The sequence below is a fragment of the Cupressus sempervirens genome, chromosome 9, assembly GCF_028749045.1.
Source record: "Cupressus sempervirens isolate cs-2001-9-10 chromosome 9, ASM2874904v1, whole genome shotgun sequence".
NCBI lineage: Eukaryota > Viridiplantae > Streptophyta > Pinopsida > Cupressales > Cupressaceae > Cupressus > Cupressus sempervirens.
The window spans coordinates 481,326,876-481,350,297 of record NC_143126.1 but is presented as its reverse complement, the minus strand read 5'-3'; the positions used below and the strand labels follow the sequence as shown (position 1 = coordinate 481,350,297).

Sequence of the window (23,422 nt, the reverse complement as noted above, 5' to 3'; positions counted from 1 at the left end):
CAACATTTTATAGAGACTAGTATATGCAGTAGGGATCTTTTTATCTATCATCTCTATCTTCTTCTTTTATGATATAAATATATACTTTGAATCTTATTATAGAGAGTTAAGACAAAATGTATCAAGTGTAATTTAATCAAGAAAAGAATTTAATTTTATTTAGTCAATAGACTAGAGGAGTAGACTAGAGGAGAGGAGTCAATGTTTTTGTGGGGTCCAATACAAGTGATAGCATTGGAGAACTCAAGGGCCCACATGTTCACATCTGATCACCTAATATGTGTTAGTGATAATTATAAAGTTAGATAAAAAACCAAGTAATTATTTCTAGGTCTTTGTATACCTATACATCTAAAGTTTCATCTAAATATATATAAGATATAGAGTGTAAAAGTTGGTACTCAAACAAGTTTGACTTAATCAATTACCACCTATACATTCCACTAACATATTTTATTTTTCCCTTTGTTGGGTCATATTTACAAAAAACATTGTCCACATAAAATAAAACTAACCAAAACATGATAATAGTCTAAGGCTTGTCACCCTAGTCATATATACCAACATTAGAAAAGAATATTGCCATGTGGAAATCTATAAACCCAAAATAGGAATACAATTAGTTATGAAATTAAACTAGTAAGACTATTTTTGTATCCTAAGACATGATCACAACCACATGTTATGGCAACCCCCTGTCCTAACCTTCTAGCTAAGTGATCAACTACTAGTCACATTATCTCCCACCTACCAACATTCACCATAAAAAATATATAAGACTACCATTTTTCATTGAATGGAGATCAAGTCAAAAGTAAATGCAAAATTAAAATTAGTTTTTAAAACGCAATAGACTTTCAAAATTCAAATTGTAAAGAGCGAAATCTTTAAAGACACCATACCAACATACAAAAGATTCACACATACAAATAGAAATGAAGTCATCTCATTAGAGACAAGAAGAATTCACAAATTCCATCAAAGAGGAGGAAGCATATAGAGTACTTACATGTATTTAAACCCTTCCCTAATACTTTAACTCATAAATAAATGTTTTTTAATTTTTTATCCATGACGTGTGTATCATACCCAATTTTCTAAACCCTTTTTTTTTAATCTTATTGGCACATGTAGTTCTTGTTATGAATCTTTTCTTGTTCATAGGTAATTAGGTACTTAATCAAATGTGTTTATCTACAATTTTATGTTAACCCTTACTATTATATATCCTCATTCTTTCACCACAAACATAACACCATACAATTTGCAATACTTAATGACTATTTCAAGTCCAACTTGCAGTTTTACACTCTTCTAGATACGTTCTTTCTATTATTTCTATAAACTTCATTTTTCTTGTAGTTTTCCATGCCCATCTCATTTCTCATTCAAATTTTATATTCTTCTATCTTAATCCTTTGTGTTTCATATTCTTACAACTTGATAGTCACAAAGGAAAGGTCTTTTATTGTTTCCTCAAAGTTCATTTCAACTTTACTTTCCTATAGCCTTACTATATTATATTACATCATAATGATTTTTCTTCACCCTCTTAATGTTTCACATCCTTATTGTTTTACATGTCTAACTAAATTATCAAATAAATAAAAATTGAGTTAAGCTAGAAATACTACTTGTGTTTACACATCACTATCATCTTATTCAATGTATTGTCATTCAATATCAAAATGTATAACAATATTTGAACAAGCACCACTGCTATTATTCATCAATAAGCTTTACTATTGCTATTTATCATAGGTAATCACTTTAGGAAACACCATGGTTAGTTTGATCAATTTCATATAAATTATAAGGTCACATATTTAAGTTATAATTTAAAAGCATGATGTTGATAATAATGATATTATTCATAGAGAATTAACAAGGACAAGTAAGAATGATCCAACCCAAAAACTAACATGGAAAAGATTGAGTGTGAATATTATTCACCTTTATCAATACTATCAAATTGTATAAAAATATGTACAATGATAGGGAATACTATTTAAATACTCATCATTCACTCCAAACTCAAGGTATTCTTGCAACTTACTCTCCAATTGATGTAGAGAAAGAAATCTTGACATATCTTAGGGAATATTCCCCTACAATTCCCTCCATAAAATGACATGTGAGGTCCCATATCTACACATTCGAGCACCTAAAATATGGGCTTGGGAACCATGTTCATATCATCTAGTAGTTCTTTATTTGAGGAAAAATATTAAAAAAACCACTTTTTAGGCTAACTCGATAGTTTCAGCTAAAAAAGGAGGTTCGACTAAAATTGGCATGACTAGACCAAGTTTGACTGAGCCAATGTGGCACCAATTGTATGCCATGTGATACACATGTATCAAATGTAGTTTGGCTAAAATCAGTTGATCAAATATTAAAATTGAGTAAATACAAGAGAAATATTTTAGATCAATGAAAAATTGGTGCATATTTACATAGGGGGTTTTAGCCAAACCCAGTTTAACAAAACTTGGTTCAACTAAACTAGGTTTGACCAAAACTTCCTATATGGAAGCCAAATCAACAAATTTTTCAAAATTGCAAAACTTCAGACTTATGTGACTAGTTTCAACATAAAAATACCCTTTTGTAGAGCTTGGAATCAAGATTACACTCATAAATATTTTACTGAGTTTTAACTATATGTTATACATTATAATGACAAGATATTTCAAGTAGGTATTTAAACATTCGGTAAGATTCTCATTTAAGAAAATAAAAAGATACTAGATGATATCAAAAAAAATAATTTAAAATTATATTCTACAATCAAAGAGAGAGTCCTCTTCAAGAGTTTATAATTATTTCTTTGATTGACATAGAACTGATAGGTTAGATATATTAGGAGATGAAAACTATAAATTTTAGGTTGAATAGTTATATGAGATAAAATATTCAACATAGACCAATTTTTTTTGCACTAGCTATATATGTCATCTAAAACATATAGTCAAATCGAATGAAAAAAAACCTTTATTTACATATAGTTTTGTGGTGGGAACTAGACCCCCTAATTCATAGTTTTTTTTTTAGCAACTAAAATATGGGCATTAATAATTTAAAAATGTATAATTTTTTTTTCAAAAATTAAAATTAATAGGCATAAACTCCATCCATTTCTACACATTTCATCAATTTACATCATCTTCAAATTCCAAACATAAATATAACTTTTACATCATTTAACTTTAATAGTTTGATGTTGTTAGTTTTTTCCTTTGTAAAAGGGAGACACAACTTTTTACTTTTACCCTAGACCATATCATTACTAAGAACATATCTTTTGAACAAGATCTTCTTTCTATTCAAATTTGTTGAAGGTCAATCTAGAATAATAGAAAAATAACTATTTGAATAGATATTTCTTACAAAATTATTTTCCATGAGTTTGAGAAATATGAGAAAATCTTCCATGGAAACAAAGGCTATGAAGGGTTTTACGTAAGAAAATCTCATCTTGGTGTATTTGAAGTTTTCAAATAATTTTATGTATGTTTAGGGTTAGGGCGTAATAGTTTTGTGCCTATATGATTTAGTTCTTACTACTCAAACGTGATCTAAGATGATATGAAAACACACTACTAGTGGAGTGGAAAACTTTAATTTTGATGAATATATAAAGCCCATTGGTTGAAGCTAATTGTTCAATGATTAAAGTTTCAGTATTATGATTTTTTAGTTTAATAATCAATGTTTAAAATTGATTCTTTACATTATTTTTTTTAACAATATCAGTGGGTTTAAAATTTATGTCTATAGTTAGGTGTAACATAAGAAATAGTGGATGTAATGAAATGGTCTCATTTACACACCATATTAAAACAAAATCACCCATAATTTAATAATTTTTAGCTCCTTCCCTTTAGCAACCTTATAGAGCATGAATGGATTTGTGCTCAATCAACTCTTTCTCTCATTCAATACAACTTCTTTAATTTTCATTTGTGTAGTTTATGAGACATTAGGGTTACCCCTTCTCAGGTTAATACTTGAATGGGTTGACCTATTATGGGATTACTTATTCTAGAATAGGACAACTCAGGTCAACCTATTCCCTGAGGACTTTAGCTTTCGGGGCCAGTTTTGGCTCAGGGTTTTAAATTTGGAAATCGGGTGACCTTGCCGGCTTGCTTTTATTTTACCCTTGAAAAGTAGTATAAAAGGAAGTGTAGGCACCTCATTTCCACATGCACAAATATTGATCAATCATTAAGGAATCCACATGCATGAATACAATCTCTCAAGAAAATTCAAGAACTCAAGCTAGTAGATTTCAAGCATTCATCAAACATTCAAGAGTCCTTTGTGAGCTTTTCCTCTTCAAGATCCCATGTTTTATTTTCTCTAAAGGGAGGAGATCTAAATTTTGGAATCCATCATATTATTATTTGAATTATATTTAAATCCATGGTTCCATGACATGGTTTTTGTAGATCCACTTTATTTGTGGATATTTCTTACATCCTTCATTGAAAATTTGACATCTATAACACACAAGCATTGCAAAATCCTTATTGACAAGGGTTTCATAAAGAAAGGTGAATATTTAGATTTGACTTAATTCCTTTCATGCTTTACATTTGAAGGTTGATTCATCAATATAAGGTTTGATAAGGCAAGCCCTTCCCCAACAAATAAAACCCAATTTTCTTTTGCCCAAGAGCAGGATATCTAAATTGTGATTAGAGATCCAAAAACTATTTGTTGAGAGCTTTCTAGAGAACTTGGGTCAATTTTTCTACAGTGCCTTGGGAAAATTCCCATCATATCATAAAGAATAAAAACACTTTTCCTTAGGGTTTGACATGTTTTTGGATCTAGGACAAAAAGGTTTTTGGGGATCTTTTTCTTGATCATAGAACCGTAGTCAAAATTACAATTGCAATTTTAGACCCACAATTGTCAGAGAAAAAATAAATCTTTTGCTAAATATTTCAAGGTAAGTTATTCATCCCTTATTTTGTCTCCTAGCATAGACTTACTTTCATATTTTAAATGGACTAATTATATACATTTAGTGCCTAGATCTATTTTACTCTTGTCATGAAATCAATTAGTTCAATTTCATATTCACATTTCACATCTTCAAGTTGTTGAATATTGCATGAAAGAGGACTTGATTGCATACATCCTTAATATAATTTGGCTCTATCATTGGAATCCCTTTATCCTACTTGAGTTTTGCTAATCTAACTTGGGTTATATTGAAAGTTATGTTTAGAAGCTCCTCTTTCTCTTGTAATGAATGAGCTAGTGTGAAGTGAAAGTGGTTAGTTAATGAATTTGTCTCACATAGTTTTTATTAAAAAAATTCATTGGTCTTCATTTTTTACCTTTAAATAATTTAGTAAGTCATGTATAGAAGGAAGATAACCCACTAAGCTCAAGAAAGCCCAAGTGCTAAATGGGTGCAATGTTTCCTCACTTAATGTAGATATAAATAAGATAATTGATGGGGATGTGCAAGATCTAGGGAAAAGTGGGAAATGAGATTGATTTTCTCAAAATACAAAATAACATAAATCATATAGACAAATTTTGGTATTGTATATATGATCATGATACAATAATTGGTTTATAAACTCAAATTGAAATATATTTGGAAACATCAAGGGTGACTCTATCTTGGCATTTTTGCCCATTTTTAGTCACAAGTTATATCCACAATCTTCTATTATCTAGGTCTTGTCACAAAATCAATACCACCTTTTCATTTATTTGTTTTGCCCATTTTTAGTCACAAGTTATATCCATAATCTTCTACTATCTAGGTCTTGTCACAAAATCAATACCACCTTTTCATTTATTTGTTGAGTAAAGCTAAAATTTATATAATCAAAATTTTAGTATTATGAGTTCTATGGTTTAGTAAACAAGGTTTGAAATTGACTCTTTAACATTTTGGTTTAACAATGTAATAGGGTTTGAAATCCAATGGTATAGTTAGGGTTATAATTCTTTATTTTTTGATAAAAATGTAAAACCTAATTGGTTTGTATACTAAATTAATTTTTCCATTGGTTAAATATATCATTTGAATGATCATAGTTTGAGTATTATGTATTTTATGCTTCAGTAATTAAAGATTAAAATTCACTCTTTTTATTATGATTTGAAAATCTAATAATTAATGTCCTACTTGTCAATTGATGAGATTAAGGGGCTTTCTAATAAATGGTTCATAAGGAACAAAACTTGGTGAAGGTTTTGCAAATGGAGTTGCAAGTAGAGTGGGTTTAACTGTAGAGGAAACTCCATAGTTAAGCACACTCAAGCTAGAGTAATATTGGGATGGGCGATCTCCTAGGAAGTCCTAATGCTTCACCTATGTGAGCATCACCTAGATCCAATGAGTGCTAAGTGGTCCATCTATTATCATGAGAGATGGATTTGCGTTGAGTTAGTACTCATGAAATATGGGTCAATGAATTTGACTAAAAAACTTCATAGTTAAATCTTGATAGAAATTTACAATTTGACTTGTTGTGGAAATTATCTCCTACTTATCAATTGATGAGCTTAAGGGTATTTTTAATAAATGTTTCATAAGGAACAAAACTTGGTGAAGGTTTTGAAAATGGGATTGTAAGAAGAACGGGTTTAACCATGGAGGAAACTCTATAGTTAAGCACACTCAAGCTGGAGTAGTACTAGGATGGGTGACCTCCTAGGAAGTCCCAGTGCTTCACCTCTTTGAGTATCATCTAGATCCAATGAGTTCTAAGTGTTCCATTTATTCTAATAAGAGATTGATTCTTTTTGAATCACTAATAATGAAATATGGGTCAATGAGTTTGACTAAAAAACTACACAGTTAAATCCTGATAGAAATATCACAATTTGACTTCTTGTGGACATTATCTCTTACTTATCAATTGATGAACTTAAGGGAATTTCTAATAATGGTTCATAAGGCATAATACTTGATGAATTTTTTTCAAATGGTGTTGCAAGAAGAATAGGCTTAACCATGGAGGAATCTGTGTAGTTAAGCATGCTTAAGCTAGAGTAGCATTGGGACAGGTGACCTCCTGAGAAGTCCCCATGCTTCGCCTCTGTGAGCATCACCTAGATCCAATGAATGCTAAGTTTTTCATTTATTCTCATGAGAGATGGATTAATTTTTAATCACTACTCATGAAATATGGGTCAATGAGTTTGAATCAAAAGCTACATAGTTAAATCCTGATAGAAATGTCACAATCTAATAAGGTTTGAAATGTACTATAATAGTTAGGGTTTAGAATTCTATTGGATAAAAGATTGTCCTTTTCTTGAAAATGGTCTTAGCCTCGACTCTTTGCCCAAAACCAAAGGAACAAAGTGATACCAACAGAATGGGCCTAGGTAGGTGCTCTATCAAAGACCCCTAAATTTTAAGGGTATAAATCCCCTCTAGAATGATTTTTAATCTATTATGGTCCTACAACTAACTTAAAGGTATGATCTTAACCCAAGAAAAATAGAGTAAGAATTGGGTAACTATAACTATAAGATACTTAGGAAGATTTTAGGACTATCTGTAAACTACTATCTACTTCTACATGCATCTAAACTAACTAAATGCAAACACAATGAAAATTGGAATGGGGGACGACCTAAATGGATCACAGTCCATGTGAAAACCACTATCAGTGACTTCCCAACTAGTTCACATTCCAATCCTCAAACAAACTAATAGGCCTGGCTCTACAGTAAGGTGACAATGAAAGAATCAAAGTGACAATCAGTCATGAGAACTGCTTACTGTTATAAGCTATCAAGACTTAAACGATTCCCAACCCTTTCATAAATCAACCCTCTCTCTACAACTTTGAGTCTCACTCAATAGTCCTAGCTATTGGGAGAAGATTGCACATAAAATTTCCAATCTTATTTACTTCTCAAAAATTTACATTTATAGGCCCTTTAGAACTAGCCAGTTAAATTTCATGATTACCATGCAAAGCACTTGAATCACTTAGGAATCATTAATCACCAGTTATAATTCAATACATCAGAGAACGCAAGTAGAAATGGTTAGAAACCCTCAAAACCTTGATAATTTGGCATCATCACATGGTTTTGGTAACGTTCCTGACTCTAGATTTGATAGTTTGGTATTCCTTATTAACCTCTAGCATCCTCCATGGATTTTTTAGTTCACTTCCATTTTGGAATGTGCTCGAAATGCTTCATTTTTCTTTACTGGTTCAACAAAATGCTTTGCGCCTCCTTTTCCATTTCATATTTCTAACTATTTCTTTGAGTTTAAATCTCTATCATCAATGTACCATCTTTAGTTACCAAATTGATGATCAAGATTGGTCTTTAAACTTTGACTGGGCCTTTAACTTTATCCTTCCTACACTGATAAAATGGATGACCATAATAAGTCTAGGTCAATGATCACGATTGAGTCTTCATGCTTTGACTGAAAATTGCATGTTAATAAGCTAGGTTTGTACCCCCATATGGCATTACTCTATTTGCTTTGGGTCCACACATTTATCTATTCAACTACTTTGTGACCGCCGTTGATTTTGCGACCACAATCACACAAGCTCTTTGCCTTTATAATCTGAATCTACGGTTTCTATTTACAATTCAATTTTGATCCTTTTAATTTTTGGCCCAAAATGGATGTGAGTGTGGACAAATGTCATTTTTTTGGAGATTTTCTCCATAAAAATTTGTCCTTCAACATTTAGGCCTGAAACATGACTAGGGCCATTCGATCCTTGTTGATCGAACGATGTGTAACACTTGTTAAGGATGTCGATGCCATAATAGATGTTACGTCAAGTATGCCACATGTCCTCTTTCTAGAGAATATGTGAATACAAGATGAATATTTCCCAAAATCAGCTCAAAATTCATTTGGAGTTGTTGATCTTAGCTTTTTTGGATGAGCATGATGAATTCATGAACTGGGCCCGTAACTTACTAGGTGGAAGGAGATCTACGACTCGCGCTACGCCATGAAGATCAAAGAGTTTGCATTTGGCTAAAGTAGTAAATTGAGGGCCATTGGATTCAATCTCTTAGCCACTTCACTTGGTCTGCCACCACATGGATCTTTATGATTGGGGATTTGACTCTTCAATACTTAGTCACACAAATCCTCACTTATTTGATTTTTCTTCCTCCCAATGTGGCCGATCACGATTTGATTTGGATTGTTGGTCTAATCACATCAATGACCCAAAATGCATCACCAACTTTTGTCTATGCTTTCCACGATCTCTTCATTCAACTGGTTTCTTCTTCAGTGCTCTAGCTCTAGATCTTCATGGAATCTTTTCCTCTGATGCACAGAAAACTAGTTCTTCACTTCAAGAAAAATTTGAGTATGGATAAATGTATCGACAAAGCTCATTTAGCTTTCTTATCATCTTAGTATAATCTTGACACTTTCCCACCCATCCTAGAATCACCTAGCTGACTGATAGTGCTTGACTTGCTCAATTTCTCTCATGGGTAGGCTCACAAGGGTAGATGAGAAGAAATGCCATCCTAATGGCACTCTAGACTTGACTTGACATATTTTTCATTGGATTACCATTCACTTAAGAGCTCAAAACTGGGAAGACCTAAAGTACATCAAGTTCCTATGGTTTGATAAATATCTAAACCATATAACATGGTTACAATTCATATATTATGCTAAATATGTAAACCCTACACAATATGGGTACATTTTCTATGTTTTCAATTTGAACTCTCTTTGTGATGACCCTTTCTACTAAGTGGATTAAAAATAATCTTAGAAACAAAAATCTTTTTAGTTTGATTCTTAATTATATTGAGCATATATAACATCATTTAATACTATTAGCAATTCTAGATATAACCCATATTCCCTATGTATAAGACCCCATTATGGATGGTAGATTTAGTGCTACTTGGTTTTGGACATTCTCAACTTGGGGCTCCCTCATATTTTTTTATCCATATTGGGATTCTCTTTCCCCAACATGACCAATTTACTCCTCCCTCTATGCACACTCCCTATCAACAACATGGCTAACACAATAGTTCTTATGAATTCAGCCATGAATTACTAGCAATATTATTCACACATCTTTACTAAATATAATTTAATATAATAATATTAGATCCTTCAGGTATAATATAGATTAATATATACTTTGAATGTGTGTAATATATATTCAATAATTTATGTACATATTTAAATCTATGTCTCTCAAACATATTATTTCCTTATTAAATAACTAACTATGATTAATAAATTCCTATTCAAATAATGAATAACCCATATTTAGCAATCTATTATACTAATTATATTTAATAATTGATTATAACCAATCTCCAATATATATTCACTTAAATATCATATTCACATAGGAGTCTAGTAATAAATAGATGCATTAATACTTACTACCAACTTCGTTTTGACTTCTTCAAACCCTATGTACAAATATAGGGTGGAGTATGAAATAAACTTAATGTGCCATTCTCTTATTTAGCATGCCTTATTTATGTGATAGTATATGTAATCCAAATATCCCTTATCGAAATCACATACTTCCTTTTATCTAATATTGTGGCCTCCATGCATTTCAAAGGCCCCGACACGTGGACCAATTACAATTTGCATGGTGATCCTTCTTTCTTTGCATGCTCTGCATGTTGGTTGTGTTGACCCTAAAGGAAATCTTAGTATTGTCAATTAGTGCAAAAAACTTAGTCATTTACTAGGTAGATTTCGTCGGTCAACATTGCGACCAAGCCACTATTAAGGTGAAGCTATAAAGAGCATAAGTATAAAAGTTTAGTATGTGCCGCGATAGACATAGTTGTTGAGTACATCAATAGTTTTTTAGCATTTCATTTGTTGCCAAGCTATCTAGAGGGAAATACAAAATATAAGATGAGGGCTATATGAGTTGAGTAGTTCAATTTTAAGTTGAACATAGTTCATGCCGAGGGACAACATGAAGAAACAAGCACAACTGAGCATTAGGAATTACAAGTGTTGAGTTATATATTTTGAGTTAATTAGTTTGGAATGACACAAAATCTTAGATAAAGCATTTTGTTGAGCACGAATCATGTTTCTAAGTTTGAGGAGCTAACTAAGGAAGTAATTATGCCTGTGATTATGCATCATTAATCCCTATGTAGTGTGATAAACCAATCATAAAATTGAAAATGGCAAGTAGGAAAGAGGATGATTGTGGATCATTGATTGTGATTTAGAAGCTTCATGAGATGGTTATAAAAGAAGGGTTTCAAGACATAAATTGTTGTTATGAATTGAAGCTATGTGTGTATGTGAAGATGAAGGAGAATCAACAAGTTGTGAAGTAAGGCCATCGAGCAATGTACTAGGAGATATTGCAAATTAGTCACAAAGAGGTGATTACAGCTTGAATAGAGAAGATATGTTATCAACATCTTAGTGCAAACTAAAGGGTCAGGGTACTGTTATATTCTAACAAGTGTATTAGATGGATCTCTTGATAAAGTGGTCTCAATAGGCCTATTGTAAATACCTTAATAAAGTACTCACTTGATTGTGAAGTTTAAATCTTTTAGTCAAGATAGACTTAAAGTCTTGTAAGCTTTTAACAGAGCATACCCCTCACATGGTAGATTATCAAAAATGATCAAATTGTAGCCCTAACAGACACTTTCTTATTGCGGTGGTGAAGATTTTGTGGGTGTCATCCTCACTGCAGTTTTACCTTCACCTTGGAGGGTTTTTGCATTATCAAATCTTGTGTGATATGTTGATTACATGTTTATGTGATTTAATCATGCAAATAGATGGTATATATGATAAAACATGATTAAAATTAGTGTGGTGAATGGTGAATTAAGTTTAACATGGTTTAATTTCAAAGTGGTAAAAGTTTTGGAGATCTAGATTCATCCTCCTCTCAACATTTTACTTTCCCATTAGATTTTCAAGAATTGGCATGAGAGCTTAGTTCTTTAAGAAAGAAGTCTAACCAGTTGAGAGTCAATTACTTTAGAGATGGAAGCCTACAAATTGGGAAAGGTGGTTGAGAATCAAAATCTTGATTTGTAGATTGCATTGGAACAAGTTAAGGCTACAAAAGAGGAACTGAAGCAATCCTTGAAAATAAGGAAGGAGATGGAAATCCAACAAAATGACACACAATAATGGGAAGAAAAAATTGAAGACATGTGCAATGAAGACAAATCCACTAAAATTGATGCAAAAATAGAAGATCTATTGGAGATGAACAACATTCTAAATGAAGAAATAAGAGCATTGAAGAGAGAACATGAAATACACCCAGTAAGGCTATGTAAAACCATTAAACAAAAGAAAAAGGATGAAGAAGATAAGACAATGAATGATGAAGATAAGAGACATATGGATACATGACTTGATGAAAGGATTAATGAAGTACAAAGGCTGACACACAATCAATTTGACATGGTTAATCAATTATCGAGTGTCAATTATGAAATTGCTACCAAGGTGGAAGAGATTGCAAATATGAGATTAGAGAATAATCAACTAAAAAGTGAATTGAGAGCTGAAAATGAAATCTTTGAAAGAATGAACAAACCTAGAGAGGCTATGAGACAACTTGATGAATAATTAAGAGAACAAATAAGACCTCATGATACTACTGGATTAGGTTATATCGAGTTCATATCATCTGCTGAGCAAGGAGAGTCATCAAAGTATGGAGAACAAAGAAATTCAAAACCAAAGAATAGGAAGCCTACATGCTATCACTCTAGAAAACCAGGTCATACAACAAATGTTTGCAAGAGAAAAATTGGTAAGTCCAATCATAAGCCAAAATTTAATGGTTATTGCTTTAATTGCAACAAGCATGGACATTAAGCATACGAGTGTAGATCAAAGACCAATAAGACACCAACTACATCTAGATTGGAGGGTTATTGCTAGACATGTCAAAAGTATGGTCACAAGGCACAAGATTGCATATCTAATGTAAAACATAGTTGGACACCAAAGGTCAAGGCAATGTAACTAGGCAAGTTAATGCAATAAATTGAGATTGCAATATTTGGGTCACATGTTAGTTATGTGGAAAGTATGGACATATTGCACTAAATTGTGCAGAGGTACATCTCAAAGGAAGATCCAAAAATTTGAAGAAATTTGGTCTAGTATACTTTCATTGTCAAAAGATCACTCACTTAAGAAGACAATGTAGGAACCAAGCATCGACACCCAATGATGAAAACACAAAGGAAAAGAAAAATTTGAAGGTAAAGAAGTGAGAAGCCAGATGAATCAATCTTGGAAGAAGAAATATGATGGAAGCAACATTGCAAATGATGGAGTTGTGATCACCCAATTCAATGGATCAGGTGATTCAAACACCACAAATTGAGATAAAGAGGTATGTGTGGAGCTATATTTCAAATTGTTAAATCGTACATCAATTCCTAATATTGAAAGCATAAAAGTCCAAATCAACATAATATTAGATGCATAAGGACAAATTTGTAATAAATGTATTTGGATGCTGAGTTGAAAAGTTAGAGATGGTCGAGTGCTAGTATTGAAGTTAAAAAAATGTCAAATAGCTGAGAAAAATTGTCAGTAAAGACTGAGTTGTGGTATTGATCAAAGTGAAGGAGTTTTGAAGTTTTACTACTGAGTTTTGTAGTATTAGCCGAGACAACTTGTATTGCACCCACTTTATGTACAAAGCATTAATGAGGACCTAAATTATTATTTTTGATATATTTAGCAAATTTTGTCAATCATTCTGGTCACTTTGCATTCAAGTTTTCAAGAGCATATAGAACCCAAGTGATTTTTGAGCAAATTTGTGTGAGTTTGTGAAGATTTATTGCATGTCACCAGCATTGTGAGAAGGTTTACAAGACTTGAGTTGCGATCGAGTAAAGCATAATTTTAAACCCTAAGTGATATAATGATATCCAAGTTGTCTGCAATAGAAAAGAAGATTGAATCAAAGGTTAGTAGAGTTGAACTATTAAGAAATGAAGTTGTTAATCCACCTAAGTTCAAAGCTAATCTAGAGATTGCAGTGAAGGGGGATACATTTTGTGCCTTACCCTCGATCTTGCCAAGAGTCATCTTGATTCACGATGTGAGATCCTGTTACATGTGTAAAATTGATGAGGTAGGGGATTTTGAGTTAAGGAATGCTCATGAGAAGTTGTGTGTTGATGGAAAATTGAAGGAATAACACAAACACATTACCAAGAAAGGGTTAACTCATGCCCTAAATTTTCCTACGATTTTCAAAATTGAATGGATTAAAGATTGTTTTGAGTCAAATTCAAGACATGAAGATATGGTTGGAAGGTGGACTGATTAAGATCACAAGACAAATTGTTCACTGAGTCACTAGATACCTTGTTATAGACAAGGTTAAGACAATTCATTGCTAGAGCAAGGATGTGATTGAGGCTAACACATTGGCAGTATGGAAAAAACGTGGAATGACTATTTCCACTATTACTAATGCCAAGATTGAGTTTTCTATAAGGGTTATAGCTCATAAATTTTATCAGCCTAGCCAATTGGATAGTGTTCCTTGTGTTGCAAGTGACATTGCATGAAAAATTGTAAAGAAAGAACACAACCATGACCTTATCGACTTGCAGTTGACACAATTGGTTGAGAATTTGGGGAGCATAAAAAAAGTAAAGAACATTATTTATAAGTTTGGTTGACCACTTGTTTGTATATTCTTTTATGTACAAAGTTCTTTTCCTACCATTGGTAATGTCACTTGAATAAGAAGTTAGTCACTCAAAAAATTGATGAATTCATTAAGCAATTGGAAGACAAATTTGAGAAGGTAATGGATGAGTACTTTGAAGAATTCAAGCAAAATATGAAGAATAGGTCAAGGATTCCTCAATCCTTAGTTAATAAGTATAATGGCGATTTATATTTCTTAGTGGATACAAATTAGACATATATTCAGGCAGTGATATCCATAAGTGAAGAGGAGAGTTTATGTTATTGTTGAGTTCTTTGCCTAATTCATGGGACCACCTTGTGATGGCCATTGAAAGTACACCTACAAAGTTTAAGATGGATGATGTAGTTGCTCCACTTTAGTTAGAGGAGATGGGAAGGAAATCCTATGAGGTGGCTAAGGAGGTTGTCACCATTCGAGACAGATTGAAGAACAAAAGAAAGAAGAAGAGGAAGAGGAAGAGGAAGAGGAAGAGGAAGAAGAAGAAGAAGAAGAAGAAGAAGAAGAGTTCTTTGGATTCAAAGTCTTCTCAGAGTGATGATGAAGATGCTAGTGATGTTGCTTGGCTAATTGGTCTTCTAAGGATGAGTGGTTAGAGTAATTCAATCTGTATGTGGAATATGTTTGTCATGATGCCGTGTGTAACTCAACACTATGATTTAGTGGAAGTTGTTGGCAATGATGTAGTGACTGATCTTAATTGGTATTGCAGATATTGAAGGCATGAGATTTCGATGTTGTAGAAGGACCTTTTCACATTTGCTGAAGTACTATTTGGAGATGTTAGTCTTCATGTGATTGAAGATGTTGATATCTTGAGGGCTCAATAGAGTCTTTGATAAAGGTATAGATTATGGTATGTTCATTTGGAGGATATTATCTCTTTGATTGAGATGTTTTAGATCATGCTGTCATGTTTATGTTCTTGAGGCCATGATTGGAACTTTGACATTGATCTTGGTTTAGTTTCTATGTATTGAGTATATTGATCATTTGGTGGAAACTTAGTGATGTTGCAATGTTGCATTTGGAGTTGGCATGGATTGATTAGGTATATGTGTTCATGAACACTTACTATGGTGATGTTGTTGAATGGATTCATATCATATTGAAATTACTTGTGCAGTGGGAGCTTCTTGTTGTATACGTGACAAATTGGCTTTGAGGCTTGAGACTATATGTTATAAGTTGTACACGTTGTTGATTCTGAATTCAAGTTGTATACATTGGAGGTATCAAAGTAAGAACAATAGAGTTTCATTGACATACATGGCCCTGTTAAGTAACCCATCAGATATTAGTAAATCCCTCGTCAAGTGAGAGATTATTGGAAATGACTTGTACGTACAATGGTCTTTGTATGGGTGACTCTTCATACATTAGATTATCCGAAGGAAGTGATTGATGCAAAATGGAGTGACTAGATGCCAAAGGGAGTGTCCAATGCCAAAGAGAGTCACTGACTAAGGAAATGGTCATTCGAGAGAGTGAAGTCAAGTCACCCGAGGGAGTTAAGACTCCATATAGTGAAAGGAGACGTACAATGATTTACAATATGGCTTATGGAGTCACCATAAGGGTGGTGTCCAAATGAAGATTGGCCAGATGGATGAGTGACCAAGGGTGCCAGTAATCGTTTTGTTTTTTGACAATTAATACACTAGATTTCATAACAAATTGCAATGTGTATAAATTGTTGCATGTTTCATTAGATTTGCAACGGTGGAATATCAAGTTGATTGTAACACAATGAGCCTGTGAGCCTGTATGAAAAATCCATTATCGGTTATGTAATTTGTTTACTGTAATTCAAAATAGATTAAGCTTTTTTAGTGGTGGGTTTCTTCCTGAAAGAGTTTCCCACGTAATTTTGGTTTTCTGTGTTTGCCTTGTGTGCATTATATTTTCATATTCTCGTTTTCCTACATTTCTATATTTAGATTTACTTTTGCTTATTTCCCCTCCAAAGTTGACATGAGAAAGCGTCTCCGCACTATAGTTTTTCTAAAGACAAAACAACAAATTTAGTAATCAATATTCATTGTCGAAAAGTAGTCTTAAAAAGACTTATTGTTGTTGCACCCTTTGTCTCAATGTCTGCTTGTTTGGTCCCATACACTCACATACGATATTAAAATCATTCATTCCCTGCATAATATTTTTGAAATCACAGGTCAAACGTTTTTTCTTAATGCGCTTAAAAAATTCCAAACGCTACGAAAAGCTGACTCCTATGTTTTCATAATCAGAGAAATTTGAAGCTGTCCAACGCATATGTTTGAAGCATATCCATTTTCTATCTAGGTGAAATAAATTACAAATACCCAAATTCAAGATGCCAGAGAAAAACTACATTGCTCGCTGCCGATCGCGTCCGATCTTTACCAACGTCATTATTCTTGGCAGAAACAAATCTGTTAAGAACCATAAAACCACTTCTGAGGGCAAACCCGGGGGAAGTGTAATACTGTCATTTGTGGTACATCTAAATTGAATAACAATGCACAATTTCAATTCTTCAGGTGTAATGATGCAATGCCGATCTCAATTCCATCCACTGCCAAATTCAATATCAATATCAATTTCAATCTCAGAGCATTATGTAGAGAAGGGCGGTTGAAGGACGCGCTGCACATTCTTTTTACTTCACATAACAGCCCAGTGAACTCTTCTACATATCTTGTGCTGTTGCAAACCTGTATTTCGAAGAAAGCCCTTGCAGAGGGTAAGCAAATTCATTCCCACATCCATGAGAGGAAATGTGAGTTTACCACCGACAGAATTTTACACAACACACTAATACACATGTTTGACAAGTGCGGAAGTTTGGATGATGCTCGCCATGTGTTTGATCAAATGTCTGAGCGAGATGTTTTCTCATGGAATTCGATAATTGCGGCTTATAAAAGACATGGACACCCTCATGAGGCATTAGCATTGTTTCGTCACATGCAGAAAGTAGGTGTTCAGCCCGATCAGTTCACCTTTGCCAACGCACTCCAAGCCTGTGCCAAACTAAGAGATTTGGAACAGGGTTTGGACATTCATCAAAGCATAATGGAGAGCGGATCTTTGTCAGATGACATAGTTGCAAATGCTCTGGTACATATGTATGCAAAATGTGGAAGCATACTCAAGGCGCGTGAATTGTTTAATAAAATGCCTCGGAAAAATGTTATCTCATGGACTGCAATGGTGGCAGGATATGCACAGAATGGTGTTCTTGACGAGGCTTTAAGACTTTTTGAAGAAATGCCTCAAAGAAATGTCGTCTCATGGAATGCGATGATTGCAGGATATTCACAAAATGGGTTTGTTGAAAAGGCCTTAGAAACTTTTAAGCAAATGCAACTGACAGGTGTAACACCAGTCTCCATAACCTTTGCATGTATTCTATCAGCTTGCGGCAAGGTGGGAGCTTTGGAACAGGGAATGAACATCCATACAAAAATATTGGAAAGTGAATATTCCCATGATGTAGTAGTTACAAATGCATTGATAGATATGTATGCAAAATGTAGAAGTATACACAAGGCATATGAACTGTTTGACATAATGCCTGATAAAAATGTGGTCTCATGGAATACCATGATTGGTGGATATGCACAGAATGGTTTTCTTGATGAGGCTTTTGGTCTTTTCAAAGAATCGCCTCAAAGAAATGTTGTTTCGTGGAATACAATGATAGCAGGATATGCACAAAATGGATTAGTTGAAAAAGCCTTGGAAACTTTTAGAGAGATGCAGTTGGTTGGTGTAAAGTCAGACTCCACAACCTTTGCCAGCATCCTTCCAGCCTGTGCGAAATTGGGGGCTTTAGAACACGGTATGAATATCCATCGAAGCATAATGGAAATGGAATTTTCGTTAGATGTTGTGGTTGCAAATGTCCTAGTAGATATGTATGCAAAATGTGGCATCATACACAAGGCATATCGACTATTCGATAAAACGTCTGGAAAAAATCTGATCTCATGGACTACAATGATTTCTGGACATGTACAAAATGGCTATGTTCAGGATGCCTTGAAAAATTTCAAGCAAATGCAAATGACAGGCATAAAGCCAGATTCCACGACCTTTGTCAGCATCCTGCAAGCTTGTGCTAAATTAGGAGTGTTAGAAAACAGTATGGGCATCCATCAAAACATAATCGAAACGGGGATTTTATCAGATGTTGCAGTTGCAAATGCTTTGATTGATATGTATGCAAAGTGTGGAGGCTTACGCAAGGCACGTCAATTATTTGACATAATGCCTGAAAAAAGCGTGGTCTCATGGAATTCTATTATTGCAGGATATGCCCAACATGGTTTTCTCGAGGAGGCTATAGTGCTTTTTAAAGAAATGCCCCAGAAAAACACCGTCTCATGGAATACGATGATTGCAGGATATGCACAAAATGGGTTCCCTGAGAAAGCTTTAGAAACTTTGAAACATTTAGTATTGGCAGGTGGAGAGCCAGACTCCACAACCTTTTCCAGCATCCTTCCAGTATGTACGAAAGTGGGAGCTTTGGAACAAGGTGTGAACATCCATCGAAGCATAATTGAAAGGGGTTTTCTGTCAAATATGGTAGTTGTAAATGCCTTAATTGACATGTACGCAAAATGTGGAAGAATACACAATGCGTGTTACCTGTTCAACAAAATGCCTAAAAAAAATGTGGTCTCATGGACTGCAATTATTGCAGGATATTCACAAAATGGATTTGTTGAAAAAGCCTTGAGATTTTTTAATCAGATGCAATTAGCAGGTGTAAACTCTGACTGCACAACCTTTGCAAGTATCCTCCCAGCCTGTGCAAAAATGGGAACTTTGTTACAGGGTATGGGTATTCATCAAAGCATAATAAAGAGTGGGTTTTTGTCAGATGTTGTAGTTACAAGTTCCCTGATAGATATGTATGCCAAATGTGGAAGCATGCACAAATCATGTGAACTCTTTGACAAATTACCTCAGAGAAGTGTGATCTCGTGGAATGCTATGATTGCAGGATATGCACAAAATGGCTTTTGTAAGGACGCTCTAAAACTCTTCAAACTAATGAAGCACTCTGGAATAAACCCTGACCATGTAACCTTTGATTGTGTTTTATTAGCATGCAGCCATGTAGGTTTTGTGGATGAGGGCTGTAAATACTTTAATAGCATGAGTGACTCGTATTGCATTGCACCTACAATTGATCATTATGTATGCATGGTTGACCTTCTTAGTCGTGCTGGCCATCTTGAAGAAACTCTGAACTTAATTATCAAAATTCCAATTCAACCCGTGGTGATTGTGTGGACATGTTTGCTTGGTGCCTGTAGAGCATACCAAAATTTAGGGTTAGGAATATTTACAGCAACTCTTATTTTTGAGCTGAATCCTAAAAATGCCGGAACTTACGTTCTTCTGTCAAACATCTATGCAGAAGCAGGTAGGTGGTGTGAGGTTCAAAGGGTAAGGAGATTGATGAAAGATAAGGGGATTAAAAAGAGTCCTGGGTGTAGTTGGATTGAAGGCCATAAAACAGTGCACGCTTTCTGTGTAGGAGACAGATCACACCCACAGACACAAGAAATTTATTCAAAGTTAGAGAAATTGTCTTGGGAGATGAAGGTAGCAGGGTATATCTCAGATTCAAAACATGTACTGAGTGATGTGGAGGAGGAGGAAAAAGAATTAATTGTCCTCCATCATAGTGAGAAGTTGGCAATTGCATTTGGATTGTTGAACACACCCCCTGGAACAACTATTAGAGTTGTCAAAAACCTTAGAGTGTGTGTTGACTGCCACACTGCGACCAAGTTCATCTCCAAGATTGTTGCAAGACAAATTGTTGTGAGGGATGCAAACCGGTTCCATCATTTCAAACAAGGGCAATGTTCTTGCGGAGATTATTGGTGATGCCAAGAAAAGCATCTTGCAACTATAGGCTTGCACAATAATGACTTCAAACATGCAGTGATAAAGACCACACTTTTCACTTCGAAAATCAGATGTATAGAAATGCTATGTTTCACTCCCTATGTTTAATGATGGCATATTGGCCCTTCTTTATGATATCATAGAGTGGCATGATCTTGAACAGTTTTCCAGTAATCCATGAATGGTTGGAATGGAAAGCTGGAGAAGGTAGAGAAAATCATATCTATTCTCAATCAATTTTGTTGTGGACTGACCTGTTGAGTAATTTTCAATGGAAGCTATTTCATCGGATATCATGGAATCACTTCATTTATTTCTTTGGGATTCCATTTAATGCATTATATCAAACTATCCGACAGCTAAAGAGGTATCTTTTCTTTGAGGGATCTTATCAAACATTTTACATGCCCTGGCTACTCTTCACATTTTCCATGCATGGATACCACACGTAGTACTGAAGGTATCAGCAAATGTTATAAGACATCGCTTGACACCAACGGTGTACATTTGATTGAATATATTTGAATCCAATTTCATCAAGAAGATTCATTTCAAGAAGGATTTGCAACTACTGTTCGATGGAAAAACATTTCTGTTTGAGGGATCCACTTACAAATTTTTATGTGCTTTTTTGACATTTTATATGCATGTTTGTCAGAAATAGGTTTAATTTCACTGTAACAAAAGAAATCATTTCTTCTTAGGTGACTCCCGTTGGAAGCTCCTGATTTGGCGCAGCATTGAGGACCATGTCGAAAAGATTGTGGAGTTTGGTTTTCCAATTGCTTCTCACGTCCTTTCATATTAGGATCTCTCTAGATCTATGGTTTATTGAGTCATTCTTTCTCCTAGCCGCAGGTATACGTTAACCATAGATCCAACATGCAATTGGAGTTTGCAATTATTCTAGCGACCATTCGGAGTTGGCGATTCATCAAATTCTTTATTGACAACATACCTGTGAGATTGGTTTTGTGAAAATATTGAAATTATTGTTCCATGAGATGATATCTCTCTAATTTTTTTTGTATCAACTTGATTGAAAACTTTTTCTATGGTTCCATGTTTTAGATTAATGAACAAACTAATCTAAATATCTATCCAAGAGACCACAAGTCTATTACAAAAATAACACAATGTTTTGCACACGATGACATTCTGGACAAGAGCACCAAACACTTACTCAAGCAAACAAGAAGGGCGAGAATATTGGAGGAGTACTTTTCCACTGTACCACAAATCAGTTGAGTTTCCCAAGAATATTTCCCGACATTAAAGATACCCAACCCAACATCCATGAAGTCTAAATAAGAAAAACTAAGTGGAGTAATGGAATTGTGAAGCAATCAAATTATAAATCTATGCTCAAACAATGCAGTGATATAATCTCAAGAATTATCTCCCTCAAAAGGATTTGAAAAAAGGCAAGAAAGTCATGTTATCTTCTAATAGACAGTGTATACACAAGATTCATTTCAAGGCAATAGAGAGATGATTTGACCAATTGAGAGAGAACACATCAAGAATCAAATTCTATTTTGACATGTGAATGTAGAATGTGTTAATATGAAAAACATGCATCATAAAATAACTTTATGAATGATTACAAAACATTCGTTAATAAATTCATCTCTTTTAATATGTAGTACCTCATGACTTCACAATGTTTAATGAATCCTCAAAGAACAAAGTATTGCTTAATTGATGGAAGAATATTTAGTTCCATCTCAATATCAATAAAGATTTTCTCATTCAAACAAATGTAAAATATATAAGTAAAGACAGACAAAACTAAATATTAGATGTCATATCCTTCCAAGGCAAATGAGACATCATTTAACAATAACAATCAACATTAAAGGCCTAAAATGAAACTTGAAAGTGGGTCTGGGAGCAAAAGCAAATCTTTTGCCAGCAAGAAGAAAAAAGATGCAAAGAGTGATGATTTAGGGATGGATACAAGTTATGGACACTTAGGAGGATAGGGACTCTGAAGATCTGTGGGGTGAAGAAGGTGAAGGAATGAAATAGGGGCAGAAAGTGATGATTCCCCTCCTATCAAAAGAATTAAAAACACCTCTGTCTCCCCTAAAGACAAGGATACCACTAAAGATGTGAACAAGGAGACTCTTACTCGAGATGAAGGAAAATACAAGAAGATTGATAGGGTTGATTCTCCTATTAGGAACATTGTTGGGTATTCAATGTTAGAGTCTAAAGAGGAGCTTGTGGAGAAAATGTGTAGGAAAATGAAGACATTGTTTCTACTCCTAACCAGGATGTTCCAAACAACATTGGTAGGGTTAAGGATAAAAAAGAGGCGTCAATTGCTTTTGATAGTTGGGTTATCAATGAAATTAAAGTCATGAAAGAGGCGATTAGAAAACTTGATAAAGACTTGCATAAAGAAACTGACGCTAGGATAAAGCTTGAAGAAGGCATTGTAGGACAAATATAGGAACTGAAGAAAGTTATTGGGGATAACAACTCCAAAATTCAAGAGTTGGCTTAGAAGCTAATTATTGGTAAAGGCAAAAGTGGATATAGAGGGCATCAAGATCAGGGTGGACTTGACTAGAGAGGACAAAAGACATCAGGAGGAAGAAGTGGGAGGGATAGGTAAAACAATAAAGGGGAAAGCTAAATAGGAACAAAGCGACTAGAATGCCGAAGAACATGGAGGAGGACCCGAAGGTAGCTGAGATCTAGGAGGCCAAGCCCCTAAGGGAGTTGGAGTTGACTTAGTTCTGGGTCTTTGTTTGTTTTTAGTGTTTTTCTTTGCTTGGTTT

The 23,422-nt window shown here is 34.1% G+C and overlaps 1 pseudogene across 1 annotated transcript; it reads left to right on the top strand.

Moving 5' to 3' along the window:
• The first annotated feature begins 16,890 nt into the window (after positions 1-16,890).
• On the top strand, positions 16,891-21,176 carry LOC149539428 (pentatricopeptide repeat-containing protein At1g08070, chloroplastic pseudogene; annotated as a pseudogene). The gene has a single exon (XR_016356232.1). The product of XR_016356232.1 is annotated as a pentatricopeptide repeat-containing protein At1g08070, chloroplastic pseudogene (transcript).
• Positions 21,177-23,422: the final 2,246 nt, after the last annotated feature.